Source organism: Somniosus microcephalus, chromosome 4 (assembly GCF_052327205.1).
Source record: "Somniosus microcephalus isolate GS21.2 chromosome 4, FLI_Smic_1.0, whole genome shotgun sequence".
Lineage (NCBI taxonomy): Eukaryota > Metazoa > Chordata > Chondrichthyes > Squaliformes > Somniosidae > Somniosus > Somniosus microcephalus.
This window is the reverse complement of record NC_140990.1, coordinates 101,227,923-101,247,234: the sequence shown is the minus strand read 5'-3', so window position 1 is coordinate 101,247,234 and position 19,312 is coordinate 101,227,923. Positions and strand designations below refer to the sequence as shown.

The following is a 19,312-nucleotide window of genomic DNA, read 5'->3' as shown; positions in this document are numbered from 1 at the left end:
GGTGGATGTGGAACTCGGTCCCTGGCCTCCTGTGTGGGGCTTTCTTGTTGCAGCAGTTTGAGCTGGAGTGGAGAGGGGGGAGAATCTGCTGGGTTTAACCCCCAGTACCTCTGAGCCCAGTGGGACCCAACAATTTCCAATGTGAGACTGTAAAGGGAGTTGGATTCTAGGGGAGATTAATTTGCTAAACAGACATTGTCTGTACAGTGTAAAAGATTATCGTTTTAGGAACAAGTATTTCTGTAGAGGCCTTCAATCCATTTTATTTGTACAGATTTTTAAAATTAATTCGATGTGGGTGTCACTAGCAGGGCCAGCAGATATTGCCAGTCCCCAGTTGCCCGTTGAGAAGGTGATGCTGGGCCTTCTTCTTGAACCTGTGCAGTCCGTGTGGTGAAGGTACTCTCAGAAAGCTGTTCGGTGAGGAGTTCCAGTATTTTCACCCAGCGACGATGTAGGAACGGCGATATATGCCCAAATCAGGACAGTGTGTGACTTGGAGGGGAACTGGGAGATGATGATGTTCTCATGCAGCTGCTGCCCTTGTCCTTCTAGGTGGTGGAGGTCACGTGTTTGGGCGGGTCTGTCAAAGTTCCAGTCGAGTTGCAGATGTATAAAGTCACTCTCCTTCACCCCTCCCCCTCCCACCTCGCTCTCTCTCCTCCCATAGAGGCCAGAGTCTTGTGTGGGCCCAGACCGGGTGACGGGTTCCCTTCCCTGAAGGACATTAGTGAACCAGTTGGGTTTTTACGACGATCCGGCAGCTTTCATGGTCACTTTTTTCTAATGCCGGACCCACAAATTCCCAGATGCATTGAGCTCAATTTCACAACCTGCTTTTGTGTTTTTGTGGATTCTCTCTCACCCTCCCTTTTTCCTCTTTAAAATTAATTCTACAGGGTATTAGAAGAGGTGGCTTTTCAGACGGGAAACTCAAACCAAACTTCATTTCAAGATCTGACAGAGTCGCTTAATTCATCAGGACCTTTGAGCATGGAAGCAGAAAGCACCGTTCAGAGCAGGGAGAAACTGTACACGTGTTCTGTGTGTGGACGAGGCTTCAGCTGATCCTCCGGCCTGTCGAGACACAAGCGCAGTCACACCGGGGAGAAACCATGTAAATGTGGTTCCATGGGAAGCAATTCAACTACCCGTCTGAGCTGAATACACCAGGGAGAGGCCATTCACCTGCACTGAGTGTGGGAAGGGATTCACTAATTCATCCCACCTGCTGCAGCACAGGCGAGTTCACACTGACGAGAGACCTTTTAAATGCCCGGACTGCGGGAAGTGCTATAAAAGTTCCGGGGAACTGATGTGCCATCAACATGTTCACACTGACGAGAGACCGTTCAGGTGCTCTCACTGCGGAACTGGGTTCAGGCGATCATCTGACCTCACTGTACACCAGCGCACTCATACTGGGGAGAGACCGTTCACCTGCTCCGAGTGTGGAAAGGGATTCACTCAGTCATCCTCCCTGGTGACACACCAGCGAGTTCACATTGGGGAGAGGCCGTTCACCAGCACTGATGTGGGAAGGGATTCACTCCGTCATCCCACCTGCTGCAGCACTGGTGAGTTCACACTGACGAGAGACCTTTTAAATGCCCGGACTGCGGGAAGTGCTTTAAACGTTCCAGGGAACTGACGTCCTATCAACATGTTCACACTGACGAGAGACCATTCAGGTGCTCTCACTGAGGGACTGGGTTCAGGCGATCATCTCACCTCACTGTACACCAGCGCACTCACACTGGGGAGAGACCGTTCACCTGCTCTGAATGTGGGAAGGGATTCACTCAGTCATCCAACCTGCTGAAACACCAGCGAGTTCACAAGTGACTGCAGGGGTTGGATTCTGATGTTTTTGCAGCTGTTAATCACATCCAGGACTGAACCATGTTCATTCTGACAGTCGGGGTTTGTTTCTGCTGATATTAAACTCCAGCCCAATTACAGGGGTTATTAATATTCTGGAATATGTCAAATAAATCAGCTTTGCTTTAAACACATTGTTGTAGATTTTTGTCATTCCCACCTGAGTGTTTACCATCACCTGGCTGGAGCTCAGAAAGGACAATCTGGGCGGAGGATCGTACGGCGGGAACAGAACTACAGCTTGGACACAGTCCTTCAGGGCCACACTGAGAGGGGCAAACGGCACTTTGGTCTTTCTCGTCTCTCTTCACTGACAGCAATGTCCCTGTGTGGGTTAATCTTGAGGCCTGTAATGAATGTGTCATTGCTCCATTACTGTTTTGCTGCTAATCTTTGATTCCAGTTTACCCAGGCCAGATCCGTTCTCATCCCACTGAAATAGGCCTTCCCCCAGTTAAACATTTTTACTCCAGATTGCTCCCTATCCTTTTCAATAGCTAATCTAAACCTTATGATACTCTGATCACTGTTCCCTAAATGTTCACCTACTGACACTTGCTCCACTTGACCCACCTCATTCCCCAGAACCAGATCCAGCAATGCCTCCTCCCTCATTGGGCCAGAAACATACTGATCAAGAAAGTTCTCCTGAACACACTTCAGAAATTCTTCCCCTTCTCTGCCCTTAACACTATTATGATCCCAGTCTATATTAGGATAGTTGAAGTCCCCCATTATCACTACTCTATAGTTGTTGCACCTCTCTGTAATTTCTCTGCAAATTTGCTCCTACATATCTTTCCCACTATTTGGTGGTCTATAGAATACACCAAGTAGTGTAATGGCACCTCTATTTCTTCTTAACTCCAGCCATATAGATTATGTCCTTGACCCCTCCAGGACATCCTCCCTCTCCAGCACTGTAACATTCTCCTTAACCAATACTGCCACACCAGCAAACCTTCCCACGAGGATATTGGTCCCGGCTCTGTTGAGCTGCATCCTGTCCGGCCTGTACAGATCCCACCTCCTCCAGAATCGGCCGCAATTCCTCAGGAATCTGAAGCCCTCCATCCTGCACTGTCTCTCCAGCCACATATTCATCTGCTCTATCCTCCTATTTCTATACTCACTCACGCGTGGCACTGGGAGTAATCCAGAGATTACTACCTTTGAGATTCTGCTTTTTAATCTCTTTCCCAGCTCCCTAAAATCTATCTGCAGGACCTCATCCCTCTTTCTACCTACGTTGTTGGTACTGATATGGACAACAACCTCTGGGTGTTCACACTCCCCCCCTCAGAGTGTCCTGCATCCACTCAGTGACATCCTTAACCCTGGCACCAGGGAGGCAACATACCATACTGGGGTCTGGTCTGCAGCTGCAGAAACGCCTGTCTGCTCCGCTAACTATTGAATCCCCTCCCACTATTGCTTTCCCTGTCTTCCTCCTCCACCCCTGTGCAGCTGAGACACCTGTGGTGCCATGGACTTGGCTCTGGCTGTACTCCACAGAGGAACCATCACCCTCAACAGTACTCAGCACAGAATACTGGTTGGAGAGCGAGATGCACTCCAGGGACTCCTGCACTACCTGCCTGGTCCTCCTCTTCTGTTTAGCAGTCACCCATTCCCTCTCTGCCTGCAGACTCATTAGCTGCGGGGTGACCACCTGCTGAAACATGCTATCCACACAGCTCTCAGCCTCATGGATGCACCGCAGTGACACCAGCTGCTGCTCATGCTCCGAAACCCAGAGCTCGATCTCCTCCAGCTGATGACACCTCCTGCACACGTGGTTGTCCAGGACATGGGAAGCATCCTGGAGTTCCCACTATTTTGTTTTATTCGTTCATAAGATGTGGGCTGCGCTTGCAAGGCCAGCATTTATTGCTCATCCCTAGTTGCCCTTGAGAAGGTGGTGGTGAGCCACCTTCTTGAACCGCTGCAGTCCGTGTGGTGAAGGTACTCCCACAGTGCTGTTAGGGAGGGAGTTCCAGGATTTTGAAACAGTGACGATGAAGGAACGGCCGATATACTTCTAAATCAGGATGGTGTGTGACTTGGAGGGTAACTTGGAGGTGGTGGTATTCCCATGCACCTGCTGCCCTTGTCCTTCTAGGTGGAAGTGGTCGCGGGTTTGGGAGGTACTGCCAAAGAAGCCTTGGCGAGTTGCTGCAGTGCATCTTGTAGATGGTACACACTGCAGCCATGGTACGCCAGTGGTGGAGGGAGTGAATGTTTAAGGTGGTGGATAGGGTGCCAATCAAGTGGGCTGCTTTGGTGTCGAGCTTCTTGAGTGTTGTTGGAGCTGCACTCATCCAGGCAAGTGGAGAGTATTCCAGCACACTCCTGAATTGTGCCTTTTAGATGGTGGAAAGGCACAGGATGTGCATCCACTGGACCAAGTTACTCTGCCGTGCCTTTAATTATTCGACTATTAACTAACTTTTTTGAAGTAACTTAACAGTGGAAAGGGTTAACTCCTTTGCAGGCTTTTGAAGGTGGAGCAAAACATTATCAGCCTTACGCAATTGCGTCACTTCACGTAAATAAAAAAAAAACTTTCCCGATCGAATAAGACAGTTGTGTTTTCACACTTTAACTAAACACGAACACCTGGGCTTCATTGGTCAGATTCCCTTTCTCAGCTGCCCACTTGGCTGCCTCGTCTGCCCATGCATTGCCCTGTTTCTTGGATTGCTTTAATGTACGGTTCATGCGTTCCACCATGCCCGAACTTTGCGGACGATAGGGTATGTTGAACTTTTGTTTAATTCCCATTAGTTTACATATATCCTTCAGTATTTTGCCCATGAAGTGCGTTCCTTGGTCGGAATCTATTTGTAAGGGCATCCCCCTTTGATCAAATCCTGTATAGGCTGGGCCATTTCTGCATATTCTAGGATAAAGTTCTGGCAATTATTAAATAGCCCTAATACCTACTTGACCCCCCTCCCCTCTCTGGCGCGGTCCCTTCCTGCTGCCATCTCTAGCTGCTTGTAAGTACGGGATATTAATTGTACCATGGAGGCCTTAGAGGCGGATTTAAAACCCACTCAAGTGGCTTACGCCGGAAAGGGTGAATATTGCGTTACAACTAATTTGAAAATGTTTAAATATGCCAATCTAACTTGTGATATTCCAAGTTCAGAGTTCTGCTCCACTCCGGAAATCCCGGTACGGATTGGACACGAGGAATTGGTGGAGATACACCAGCATAACCTCACCACCTTACAAGTTTCTGAAGATATCAAGAAAGACTTAAAAGACTATCAGAACACATTTGGGTATCCGATACCCTGTTGCCCGAACACTTGAAAGTATTGAAAATGGAGATATGCCTCTCCCAGAAGGTTTATTATAACCTACAACAGAACAATAAAAACATTAAGCATGACATTGATCAAGTTAAAGTCACCGCTTGGTGGGATGACCTTTGGAGTTGGGGGCTGAATATACAGATCCATCCTTGGATTAGATTAATCTCACATATATTAGTAGTAGTGCAGTTTGTTATAATGTGCTTCTTGATTTTCATGGCCTGTAATAAATGTCATAGGCAGAGGATGAAAAGGTTGGCTAAGGCAGTAAAGCAGAGACTGGGTGAGAATGTCCCCAGTGCCTCTTTGATCTCAACAAAGGACACGTCTGAGTGGTACCGGGAGTAGTATATACCGGGGTAAGGTGCATATAAAAGGGGAGACAATCATAGTTTGATAGGACTTTCAGATGTTCTGTCTCTCTTCCACCCGGACTGGTGGCCACCATGAAGGGAATCTGGTTAAGATGAGGTACAGCATCCTGCATTTAGGTGACAGATAGGGGTTGGCTACCTGGGGCTCAGCCAAGGGCCAAAAGAGGGGATTGTTAGGATAAAATTTGGTTTAAAAGATATAAAGGGGTCCTCAATATTCAACCGGTATAAAACTGTCTGAAAGGTACCATTTAGTCTTGTTAGCTGGAAAACGAAATGCAAAGCACCATGGGATACTTGGCTATATTAACTCTTTTTAAACTAACAAGTAGATGACCAAGGACATTCCAAAGCTCCGCTTGTAAATTACTCCGAGTACATGTTTGGAGGAGGCCTCTTGAAAGAGATAAGGCACAAAGGCACATTGATGAGACTTTGCAGACAGGTCTTAGAGAATAGTCAGCTGGCCCTTTTTGACGAGGGCTTTGTTCAGCAAGGCCATGTCGTGCTGAAGATGCCTGCCTCCCTATTTTGATAACAAGAATAAGAGATAAGCTCATGAATGCGAAGTTAGAATGATGCCTTTGCAGCCCATAAGCTTTTTACTGATGTATTCAGGGGGTACTCGAGTTCGAAGGACAGGCTTAGTAGTTGATTGATTAACCATGTAAACCAATGAAGTATCAATATTCCCATGTATACACCCCATTAGTAATAAGTGGGTGTTGTCTAATAAACTGTATAAACTAAGCTGTATTGTCACTTTTCCTCTGAGAACGGAGCCTCCAGCTGGGGTTGGCTGAGGTGGTTCTCCCGTGCGCACTCGTAATAAACTGGGTAACACCTGAGTCTGTTAGTTCTGTTTTACCATCCAGATTTTCCTCGCTTACACTAGGGTAAAGGGAAAGGATGGGGAGGGAATTTCTGAAATGTGTTCATGAGAATTTCCTGGAACAGTATGTTCTTGGCCCAACTAGGAAGGAGGCATCGCTGGATCTGGTGCTGGGGAATGAGGTGGGCCAGGTCGATCAAGTGTCTGTGGGAGAACACTTGGGTACGAGTGATCATCCTATCATAAGATTTAGATTAGCAATGGAGAGGAGCAAGGAACAATCTAGTGGAATAGGGCTAACTTTAATGGGATGCGAAAGGATCTAGCCAGGGTAAAATGGAACTAAAGAGTGACAGGAAAAACTGTAATGGAACAATGGGTGGTCTTTAATGAGGAGATGTTCCAAGTACAATTTCAAAATGCACATCATTATAAAATACATTTCCTGATTCAATTACTTCTAGTCCATATAATCAATTTTAATTTCACAAACAAATTATGCCCAGACTATGTGATTTTACAAAGAAGACAAAAGTAACAATTGTGTTTGGATGCGAGTCATTTATCCTCCCCTTCGAGCAATGTGTCTTGGAAAATAGGATTACACAGGATATACGGCACAGAAACACACCATTCGGCCCAACCAGTCCATGCCGGCGTTTATGCTCCACTCGAGCCTCCTCCCGTCTTTCCCCATCTAACTCTATCAGCATAACCCTCTATTCCCTTCTCCCTCATATACTTGTCTAGCCTCCCCTTAAATGTATCGGTACTATTCGCCTCAACCACTCCCTGTTGTAGCGAGTTCCACATTCTCCCCACTCTCTGGGTAAAGAAGTTTCTCCTGAATTCCCTATTTGATTTCTTGGTGACTATCTTATATTGATGGCCTCTAGTTATGCTCTTCCCCACAAGTGGAAACACTCTCTCTCTATCTACTCTAGCAAAACCTTTCATAATTTTAAAGAACTTTCATGAAATTAGGTCACCCCTCAGTCTTTTTTCCAAGAGAAAAGAGACCCAGCCTGTCCATCCTTTCCTGACAGGTATACCCTCTCATTTCTGGTATTACCCTTGTAAATCTTCTCTGCACCCTCTCCAGTGCCTCTATATCCTTTTTATAATATGGCGACCAGAATTGTACGCAGTGCTCCAAGTGTGGTCTAACCAAGGTTCGATACAAGTTTAGCATAACTTCACTACTTTTCCATTCTATAACAATTCAATTCTATAACAATCGATCCCAATAATTTAACCCAATAGGTTAAAGTCTTAAGTCCAATTTTGTCAGCATGCTGCAACATTCGATGTCTGCAGATGACGGGAGATAAATTCTTAAAACTGCTGGATCTCTTGCTCTGCCATCAACCTCTTATCAAACTGGAGCTGGCATTGCCTAATATGGTCGTCTCTGGCTACTGCACAGTCCAGAGACACAAGTCTGCATTTTCTTCAACACACATCAACAACGTTAGAAGCAGTAAAAACACTGGCCTTCCTGGGGCAGCACAAACCACTAGTCTCCAGGCTTTTCTTATCCCAACATCATATTTCTGATTGAAATATTCTGTGATGAAAATATCCAAGGCCAGTTGGTTGCAAACACCAGCTGTTGCTCAGTGAAATCTCTCTCTCTCTCTAATGATACCAACCACATTTTCCCCCGATATCGAATGAACTAAACATGAACACCTTCCAGAAGTTGAATTAACTGTGGTCCATATGTCAACACCCCTCTCATCTTCCATTCACTTCAATTGAAAGGAAACTGACGGATTGGACCAGTCAGGATTTGAAAGATATTTACAACAGATTCTAGATGTTCTTAGAGTTGGGATCTTTCTCTATTCTGTCCACTCGAGGAGTTAGATAACAGACTTTCTCCTGTGAATATAGAGCTGGGGTATTGGGCCATGATGTGTTCACTTGTTCATCTTGTTGACTCTAAATCTTTGCCAATTATTTGATGTGATCTGTTTAATTGTACGTAATTTTTAAAAATACACTTACTGAGAGGATTCAAATTTAAATTGAAAGCAGGTTTGCAGGCGTGATGCTCTATTCACACATCAAAGGTGAGAGAGATGCTGTTGGACACACGCTAAGTCCAGTAGCTGAACGTGATTAACAGACTGGGTTTTGTGTTTAGTAATCTCGGGCGTGTTACCGAGACCTTCCCTGGATACCAAGGCTAGGAGAGGCACTCTGGAAGGTATGGGGAGCTGGGGCTTGTCCATGAGAGTAACCGAAGGTAGGAGAACTGAAATAATCTCGAGTTAGAAAGGAGAAAAGGCCCAAAAATGGAGCAGTTGGTAACAGGACATCAATTAGTCTCCTCTTGGAGACATCAAATATCGCCACACTGTGTTGTTTGAAATATCAAAATACTAAACTCCAGCCCAGTTATAGGGGTTATTAACATCAGCAGAAACAAACTCCAACTGTCAGAATGGACATGATTCAGTCGGGATGTGATTGAAAGCAGCAATAACAGCAGAATCCAACCCCGGTCACTTGTGAACACGCTGGTGTCTCAGTAGGTGGGATGAAGTAGTGAATCCTTTCCCACAGTTGGAGCAGGTGAACGGCCTCTCCCCAGCGTGACTGCGCCGATGAATTTCCAGATTAGATGACAAATGAATTCCTTCCCACAGTGCCCACATTTCCACGGTTTCTCCGTGGTGCGGGTGTCCTTGTGTCTCTCCAGGTTGGACTATCAATTCAAGTCTCGTCCACACACAGAACATGTGAACGGTTTCTCCCCGCTGTGAATGGTGCGATGTTTTTCCAGGCTGTGTAACTGGTTAAAGCTCTTTCTACAGTCAGTGCACTGGAACACTCTCACTCGGGTGTGTGTGTCTTGGTGCTTTTCCAGTCACATTGATGTTTGAAATCTTTTCCCAGACAGAACAGACAAACAATTCTCCTTCCAAATTCAAAGGCTGACGATATTCAGGTCCTGATGAATCGAGTGACTGACAGATCTTGACATGATGTTTGGTTCAAGATTCCTTCTGCAAATCCTCCCCTTCTAATACCCTGTAAAAGGAGTTTACAACACTCATCACTGTAAGTACAGGACAGAAATTCAGAACAGACAATTCTAGTTTCTATGGAACATTCTTTCCTCTCTTGTTCCCCCAAAGCTGTAAATCCCCGTCCCACACATTGTCCCTCCTCCCTGTGCTAAAACACAAAACAATCACACATCTCAGGACAGTTTGTCTTTTGCTCCGCTCTCTCTCCTCGCCTGAAGGTGCTGACTCTGGCTGGGTTCAGTTCTACACTCACTGGTTCCCCTCCCTCTCCTGCCCTGAAGGTGCTGACTCTGGCTGGTTCAGTTCTACAGTCACCGAGTCCCCTCTCTCCCTCTAGTTAACAAAATGGAGGCTCGTGGAACAGGTTGGTTAGTGGCAGCTTGGATAAGGAATTGGCTTAAGGACAGAAAACAGCGAGTTGTGGTAAATGGCTGTTTTTCAGCCTGGAGGATGGTACACAGTGATGTTCCCCAATGGTCAGTACTATATATAAATGACCTGGATATTGGAATACAAAGTAGTATTTCTAAATTTGCCAATGACACCAAACATGGGGGGTCTGGCAAACAGTGAGGATGATACCAATCGACTGCAACGGACATACATAGAAAGGGAATCAGAATGGGCTGACAAGTGGCAGATGGAATTTAATACAGAGAAGTGCGAGGTGATGCACTTTGGTAGCAGGAACAGGGAGAGGCAATATACACTTAATGGCACAATTTTAACGAGTGTGCAGGGACAGAGGGACCTGGGAGTTAATGTGCATAGGTCCCTGAAGGTGACAGGACATATTCAGAGAGTGGTTAACAAAGCATATGGGATCTTGGGTTTCATAAATAGAGGTATTGAGTACAAAAGTAGAGAAGTTATGGTGAATCTGTATCTTTATAAAGTGCTGGTTAGGCCACAACTGGAGTATTGCATTCAGTTCTGGTCACCACACATTAGGAAGGATGTGAAGGCCCTTGAGAGGGTGCAGACGAGATTTACCAGAATGGTTCCGGGGATGGGGTATGTTAGCTACAAGGACAGGTTGGTGAAGCTGGATTTGTTTTAACTGGAGCAAAGGAAGTTGAGGGGTGATTTGATAGAGGTGTACAAAATTATGACGGGTTTGGATAGGCTAGACGGGGTAAGGCTGTTCCCACTAGTTGATGGTACAAGGACTAGGGAAGCCAGATTTAAGGTTTTGGGCAAGAGATACAGGGGGGATGTGAGGAAAAACTTTTTACGCAGCAAGTGGTGATGATCTGGAACTCGCTGCCAATGAAAGTGGTGGAAGCAGACACACTCAATGTTTTCAAGGGGTGACTGGATAGACACTTGAGGGAAATACACTTGCAGGGCTACGGGGATAGAGCAGGGCAATGGGACTGCTCTACAGAGAGCCGGCACGGACTCGATGGGCCGAATGGCGTCCTTCTGTGCCGTTATAACATTACTCCTCCCCTGAAGGTGCTGGCTCTGGCTGGGTTCAGTTCTACACTCACTGGTTCCCCTCCCTCTCCTCCCCTGAAGGTGCTGACGCTGGCTGGGTTCAGTTCTGCACTCACTGGTTCCCTTCCCTCTCCTCCCCTGAAGGTGCTGACTCTGGCTGGGTTCAGTTCTGCACTCACTGCTTCCCCCCCTCACCTCCCCGAAGGCAGATTATTATCTGAACGGCAATAGATTGGTGGAAGGGGAAGTGCAACGAGACCTGGGTGTCCTTGTGCACCAGTCGTTGAAGGGAAGCATGCAGGTGCAGCAGGCGGTTAAGAAGGCAAATGGTATGTTGGCCTTCGTAGCGAAAGGGTTCGAGTACAGGAACAAGGATGTCTTGCTGCAGTTGTACAGGGCCTTGGTGAGACCACAGCTTGAGTATTGTGTGCAGTTTTGGTCGCCTTATCTGAGGAAGGAAGTTCTTGCCATGGAGGGAGTGCAATGAAGATTCACCAGGCTGATACCTGCGATGGCAGCGATGACGTATGAGGAGAGATTGGGTCGATTGGGCTTATGCTCGCTGGAGTTTAGAAGAATGAAAAGGGATCTCATTGAAACTTATAAAATTCTAACAGGACTAGACAGACTAGATGCAGGAAGGATGTTCCCGATGGTCGGGGAGTCCAGAACCAGGGGTCACAGTCTAAGGATAAGGGGTTAGCCATTTCGGACAGAGATGAGGAGGAATTTCTTCACCCAAAGAGTGGTGAACCTGTGGAATTCTCTACTACAGAAGGCAGTCGAGGCCAATGCATTAAATATATTCAAGAAGGAGTTGGATATATTTCTTAAGGCTAAAGGGATCAAGGGATATGGAGAGAAGGCAGGAACGGGGTACTGAATTTGGTCAGCCATGATCTCATTGAATGGCGGAGCAGGCTCGAGGGGCCGAATGGCCTACTCCTGCTCCTATCTTCTATGTAGGTTATGACTCTGGCTGGGTTCAGTTCTACACTCACTGGTTCCCCTCCCTCTCCTCCCCTGAAGGTGCTGCCTCTGGCTGGGTTCAGTTCAAATTCAAATCGCTTTATTGGCATGATAAGGTACATCTTATGTTGCCAAAGCATCAAAATACATTTATGGTTGAACACATAAACGCAGTTCTATTCATACAGTGTATAAACAGGTATATCCCCGAGTGTATAAATATACATTCGCATTGTTTATATATACTCTTCTCTTAGTTTACTGGTTGTCCCTCTGTTCATGGCAAGCTGTAACATAGTGTGCCGCCAGTGTTACACAGCTTCTCTCCTCCCCCAGTAGGAATGGGAGTTTTTGGTTGTCATTCAGATTTCTGAATTCAGGGCATATTTGTGAGAATTTTTGGTAGAAATTCTCCCTGATGCCCTGATATTTTCCACAGGCTGTGAGGAAGTGCATCTCTGTCTCCACTACTCCCTGACTGCAGTGGGATGCTGAAGCCCCGTCCACTAATGGGTCCTTTACAAAACTGGCCGCGCACGCGCTCTACCGCTTGATGAAGCAAGTCTGCGACAAACACATCTGCAGCTTTCCTTTACAAAGATGGCCGCAGTCAGCATCTGCTCATTTGCAGGAAAAAGCCCCGGAGTTGCAAACGCGGAAAATGTAAGTTCTCATTCGGGACTTGCCGCCTACACCAGGTGTTTAAGAAGCCCGCCCACCGAGTGCGTTACCTCCCTGCGCCCCACTGAATCGTAATCGACGCAAAAAATCGCATCTCCCGCCTTTGTTCACTTCTGTACCCGCACAGCTCATCTCAGTGACACTGCGCCTGCGCACTGTGCTCTGCCAGTTGTCAGCAGGCACATTCTCCCCCGGGGAGCATGCTGGGGACAAGCCCCGCCATTGAAAGTGCCAATTCGTGAATGGAGAAGGAGTTTCCGTGATCCGAGAGAGAGAAAATTAATCAGTAATTCACACAGAAACCCACTTTGCCATGGTTCTGTCCTGGATGTGATTAAGAACAGAATCCAAACCCCTGCAGTCACATGTGAACTCACTGGAGTCTCAGCAGGTGGGGTGAATTTCTTCCCACACACAGGATATTGAAACCGCCTCTCTCCAGCATCAATGCGCTGATCGTGCATCAGCTTCTTTGAACATTGAATGTGAGAAAAGCTTTCAGAGTATTTACAGCAACAGTTCTCAATGTGGACACCCTGGAGTGTCAACAGGTGGGACAACGGAGTGAATCCCTTCCCACACGTGACATATCTAAACGGTCTCGCTCAGGTGTGACTGTGCTGGTGTCAGTAAATGGGATGGTCGATGGAATCACTTTCCACATACAGAGCAGTGAATAGATTCTCCCCCTTATGAACATGTTAGTGTTGGAATGGATGAGATAAGTGAATGACTAAAGATGCTGAGGAGAAAAGGCAAGGAAGCAGTGCAGGAAAGTGATTGGGGTAAGGATAACCAGATTGTGTCAGGAAGGGACAGTGCGTACACACAAAAAGGAGTGCATTAACAAATAGGGTCCGGGTAAGAAAAAATAATAAGACAAATAGGGGCATAGTACAAAAAAATGTTAAGATGTCTAAAAATGTTAAAAGGACAAGTCTAAAGGCACTGTATCTGAATGCACGAAGCATTCGTAATAAGGTAGACGAATTAACAGCGCAAACAGATACAATATAATTGCGATTATGGAGACATAGCTGCAGGGTTACCAAGGCTGGGAGCTGAATATCCAAGGATATTCAGGAAGGATAGGCTAAAAGGAAAAGGAGGTGGGGTGGCCTCGTTAGTAAAGGATGAATTCAGAGCAATAGTGAGAAAGGATATTGGCACAGAAAATCAAGATGTAGAATCAGTCTGGGTGGAGCTAAGAAGCAGCAAGGGGCAGAAAACATTGGTGGGAGTTGTCTATAGGCCTCCAAACAGTAGTGGTAATGTAGGGGATGGCATAAAACAGGAAATTAGAGATGCATGTAACAAGGGTACTACAGTAATCAGCGTGACTTTAATCTACATCGAGACTGGCCAAACCAAATTAGCAATACTACTGTAGAGGATGAATTCCTGGAGTGTGTACGAGATGTTTTTTTAGACCAGTACATTGAGGAGCCAACTAGGGAACAGGCAATCCAAGATTGGGTATTGTGCAATGAGAAGGGGTTAATTAATAATCTTGTTGTGCGGGGTCCTTTAGGGAAGAGTGACCATAACATGATAGAATTCTTCATTAAGATGGAAAGTGAAGAAGTCCAATCCAAAACTAGGGTCCTAAATCTAAACAAAGGAAACTACGAAGGTATGAGGAGTGAGTTGGCTATGATAGATTGGGGAGCTTCATTAAAAAGCATAATGGTGGATAGGCAATGGCTAACATTTAGGAACGAATGCATCAATTGCAACAGTTATACATTCCTTTCTGGTGCAAAATCACAAACGGAAAAACGGCCCAACCATGGCTAACAAAAGAAATTAAGGATGGTACCAGATCCAAAGAGAAGTCATATAAAGCTGCCAGAAAAAGTAGCAAGCCTGAGGATTGGGGACAGTTTAGAGTTCAGCAAAAAAGGAAGAAGAGATTGACTGAGAGGGGAAAGATAGAGTATAAGAGTAAACATGCAAGGAACATAAAAGCAGACTGTAAAAGCTTCTACACGTATGTAAAAAGAGAAAGATTAATGAAGACAAATGTAGGCCCCTTACAGTCAGAAACTGGAGAATTTATAATGGGGAACAAGGAAATGGAAGTGCAATTAAACAAATACTTTGGTTCTGTCTTCACGGAAGAGGGCACAAATAACTTCCAAGAAATGCTAGGGAACCAAGGGTTTAGTGAAAAGGAGGAATTAAAGGCAATTAGTATTAGTAAAAAAAAAAGTGTGCTGGAGAAATTAATGGGACTGAAAGCTGATAAATCCCCAGGGCATGATAATCCACATCCCAGAGTACCAAAAGAGGTAGCCATGGAAATATCGTGGATACATTGGTTGTCCTCTTCCAAAATTCCATAGATTATGGAACAGTTCCTGCAGGTTGGAGGGTGGCAAATGTAACCCCACTATATAAAAAAAGAGAAAACAGGGAACTACAGACCGGTTAGCCAAACATCAGTAGTAGGGAATGGCTAGAGTCTATTATAAAGCATGTGATAACAGTACACTTAAAAAATATCAGCAGGATTAGACAAAGTCAACATGGATATATGAAAGGGAAATCTTGTTTGACAAACCTACTGGAGTTTTTTGAAGATGTAACTGGTAGAATAGATAAGGGAGAACCAGTGGATGTGGTGTATTTGGATTTTCAGAAGGCCTTTGATAAAGTCCCACATAAGAAGTTAGTGTGCAAAACTAAAGCACCTCGGATTGGGGGTAATATACTGGCATGGATTGAAAATTGGTTAACAGACAGGAAACAGAGAGTAGGAATAAATGGGTCTTTTTCAGGGTGGCAGGCGGTGACTAGTGGGGTACCGCAGGGATCAGTGCTTGGGCCCCAGCTATTCACAATACATATCAATGATTTGGATGAGGGAACCAAATGTAATATTTCCAAGTTTGCCGATGACACGAAACTAGGTGGGATTATAAGTTGTGAGGAGGTTGAAGAGAGGCTGCAATGTGATTTAGACAAGTTGGGTGAGTGGGAAATTACAAGGCAAATGCAATAGAACGTGGATAAATGTGAAGTTATCCACTTCGGTAGGAAAAAAAAGGCAGAGTCTTATTTAAATGGTGCTAGATTGGGAAATGCTGATGGAGAAAGGGACCTGGGTGTCTTTGTACACCAGTCACTAAAAGCAAACAGGTTCAGCAAGCAGTTAGGAAGGCAAATGGTATGTTGGCCTTCATTACAAGAGGATGAGAGCACAGGAGCAAGGATGTCTTACTACAGTTATACAGGGCCTTGGCAAGACCACACCTGGAGTAGTGTGTGCAGTTTTGGTCTCCTGACCTAAGAAAGGATATACTTGCCATAGAGAGTGCAGCGAAGGTTCACCAGACTGATTCCTGGGATGGCAGGACTGTCGTATGAGGAGAGATTGGGTCGACTAGGCCTGTATTCACTGGAGTTTAGAAGAATGAAAGGGGATCTCATTGAAACGTATACAATTCTGACAGGGCTAGACAGACAGGATGCAGGGAGGATGTTTCTCCTGGCTGGGGGGTCTAGAACGAGGGGTCACGGTCTCAGGATACGGGGTAGGACATTTAGGACATGAGATGAGGAGAAATGTCTTCACTCAGAGGTGGTGAACCTGTGGAATTCTCTACCACAGAAGGGTGTGGAGGCCAAGTCACTGAATATATTTCAGAAGGAGATAGATAGATTTCTAGACACAAAAGGCATCAAGGGGTATGGGGAGAGAGCCGGAATATGGTATTAGACAGAGGATCAGCCATGATCATATTGAATGGCGGAGCAGGCTCGAAGGACCGAATGGCCTACTCCTGCTCCTAATTTTCTATGTTACATGTCAAGCTTTAATTTGAGGGTCTATTTACCAAATACACTAACCATGATGACAGAAGGCTATTAGAAAATTGATATGCGTTTCTTCACCCATTCCAGGACTCCCCAGATGAGCCACTGGGGATTTCCTGCTCTTTATTACAGGGGGTCACGGCTGCTAGCCGCCGGTGCAAAGATGAGGTCAAGGCCCACCTTGATATTCGGCTCCCTTGTGCACATGACAATCCACCCTCCCGCAAGAAGCGAGACTCCCTCCTTAGCCAACCCCCGAAGGGATATTGTAAACGATTGAAAATTGACTACACAGGCGAGCTGCCTCAGACGGCATAGGCAAATAAATATTTTCTAGTTACTGTTGATTATTTCCTTTCGTGGGTTGAAGCTCTTCCTTTTCGTTACTGTACTGCTTTAGCGACTACGAAAGCACTTCTTGAACAAGCTCTTTCGCGGTGATGTATAACACAGGCAACAGACCGCAACTGAAATAAAACTGTGAGCCTCGCCATCTTCTGGAAGGACCTGTAAATGACTTGTAGGGACACGTACACCTAAAAGATTTATAGGGTGGATTGAAACTCCCGATTATTCCTACTGTTAAACTTTTCTTCTATACCTTTGCCTTTCTATTTATGTACTTGAATGTGTGTTGAATTTGTAGTCTGCGGTGCTAAGAGAAATGATACACGATTTTACTAATCACAAGTCAGGTTATTTAGATGAATTAACAGCGACAGTGCGGGAAGATGATGGGACAATGCTCTAACAATTACAGGGCTGGCCTAAAAGAATAAACAGGCAGACAGGGGATGGTGCTACAGAACAAGCAGGGTCAGTGACTGAACTGGTAGAAGGGGTCGGGCAGATTAGCAATAAAATTAATACAGTAATCATTCAGAACAACAAAGATTACAAGGAGCAACTGGTCTCACGGGCAATCACGTGCCGTATGTATGGAGGGTTTGCGCTGAATCAGGTTCAGAAAGAGGTGGATGTTGTAGAACACGATAGGATCCAAAATGTTATATTTGCCAATGAATATCTGGAAATCAGATGGGGATATGGATCGGGGCAATGTGTGAAGATTCAGATCGGTGTATGATACCATGGAGCCTTGCAAGAGGAATGACATTATTTTGGGACTGAATCCTGGGACAACAGCAATACATAGAATTAGATAGAACAGAAACAGACCATTCGGCCCAACTAGTCTGTGCTGCTGTTTATGATTCACACCAGTCTCCTCCCATTGCATCGACCTCATCTCAACCTCTCAGCATATCTTTCTATTCCTGTTTCGCTCGTGTACTCGTCTCTTTCCATTTGAAAGCATTTAAGCTATTTGTCTCAACTTCTTCCTGTGGCAGCGAGTTCCTCTTTCTAACCACTCAGTAAAGATATTTCTCCTTATTTCCCTATTTGATTTATTAGTAGCTCTTTTATTTATGGCCCCTTGTTTTGGATTCTCCCACAAGTGGAAACGGTCTCTCCACCTCTCACCAAGCCATTCATAATTTAATGACGTCCATCAGGTCTCTTCTGAAGAGAAAACCACAACCTGTTCATTCTTTCCAATAGCTAATCTCAGTTCTGGTGCCACCCTTGCAAATCTTTTTGGCACTTCCTGAAGCGAGGACCATAAGAAATAGGAGCAGGAGTTGATCATTTGACCCTTGGAGCCTGGTCCGCTATTCAATAAGGTCATGGCTGATCTTCTACCTCATCTCCACTTTCCTACACTGTCCGCATATCCCTCGATTCCATTAATACTCAAAAATCTATCGATCTCGGTCTTGAATCTACTCAATGATGAGCCTCCACAGCCCTCTGGGCTAGAGATTCCCAAAGATTCACCACCCTGAGTGAAGACATTTCTCCGCATCTCAGTCTCCGAATAAGGGGTCAGCCATTTAGGACTGTGACCCCTGGTTCTGGAGTCCCCAGCCAGGGGAAAGATCCTCCTGCATCTACCCTATCAGACTTCAATGAGATCTCCTGTGATTACAGCTTAGGAGAAACTCTACACGCACGGGGCCCTTCATGTGGTCAACATTCTCGCTTACACCAACCAGAATGACTAAAATTGGAGATTAGATATTGCTGCCTGCAAGGGCCCACAATGTCACAGAAATTCAAGTAAACATTGCCCCCGACAGAAGCAGACTGTTGTAAGTGACGGGAATGTTAGCACGGACAGGAAAGTAGGCTTCGAGGATGCAACCAGGTTATTTCGGAGCCTCAAGTTGGGAAATGCAAGTATAGGTGTAGAAAGTAGAAAACCCATGGTGAGCTTTGTAAATATGTCCACATATTAACACGAATCAGCTACCGGTTATACAGGGACAGGCCTGGGAAAGGTGGAAACATTCTCATTTGCTATATTTTCTATTGGATGGCTAATCAGTCAGAGACAGGAGAACTTATAATGGGGCATGAGGAAATGGCTGAGAAATTAAATACTGTTTGTCTTCACAGAGGAAGACAAAAAAAACTACCAGAAATACGAGAAAACCACAGGTATAGCAAGAATGAAGTTAAAGAAATTAGTAAAAAATAAAATAGTACTAGCAAAATTAATGGGACTAAAAGTCGATAAATCCCAAGGACCGGATGACCTGCATCCTAGGGTTTTGAAAGAGGTGGCCTTTAGTATAGTGGACGCATTAGTTGTCATCTTCCAAAATTCTATAGATACTGGAACAATTCCTGCAGATTGGAGGATAGCAAATGTAACCCTGCTATTTACAAAAGGAGGGAGAGAAAACAGGTAACTACAGACCTGTTATCCTCACATCAGTAGTTGGGAAAATGCTGGAATCTGTCATAAAGGATGCAATATCTGTGCACTTAGAAACTAATAGTAAGATTGGGCAGAGTCAACATGGATTTATGAATGGGAAGTCCTGTTTGACAAACCTATTGGAGGATATAACTAGTGGAGTAAACAAAGGGGAACCGGTAGATGTGGCA

At 45.4% G+C, this 19,312-nt stretch overlaps 1 pseudogene; it reads left to right on the top strand.

Moving 5' to 3' along the window:
* LOC147119599 (uncharacterized) overlaps positions 1-19,312 on the top strand; it is a 343,308-nt pseudogene that overhangs the window by 103,570 nt on the left and 220,426 nt on the right.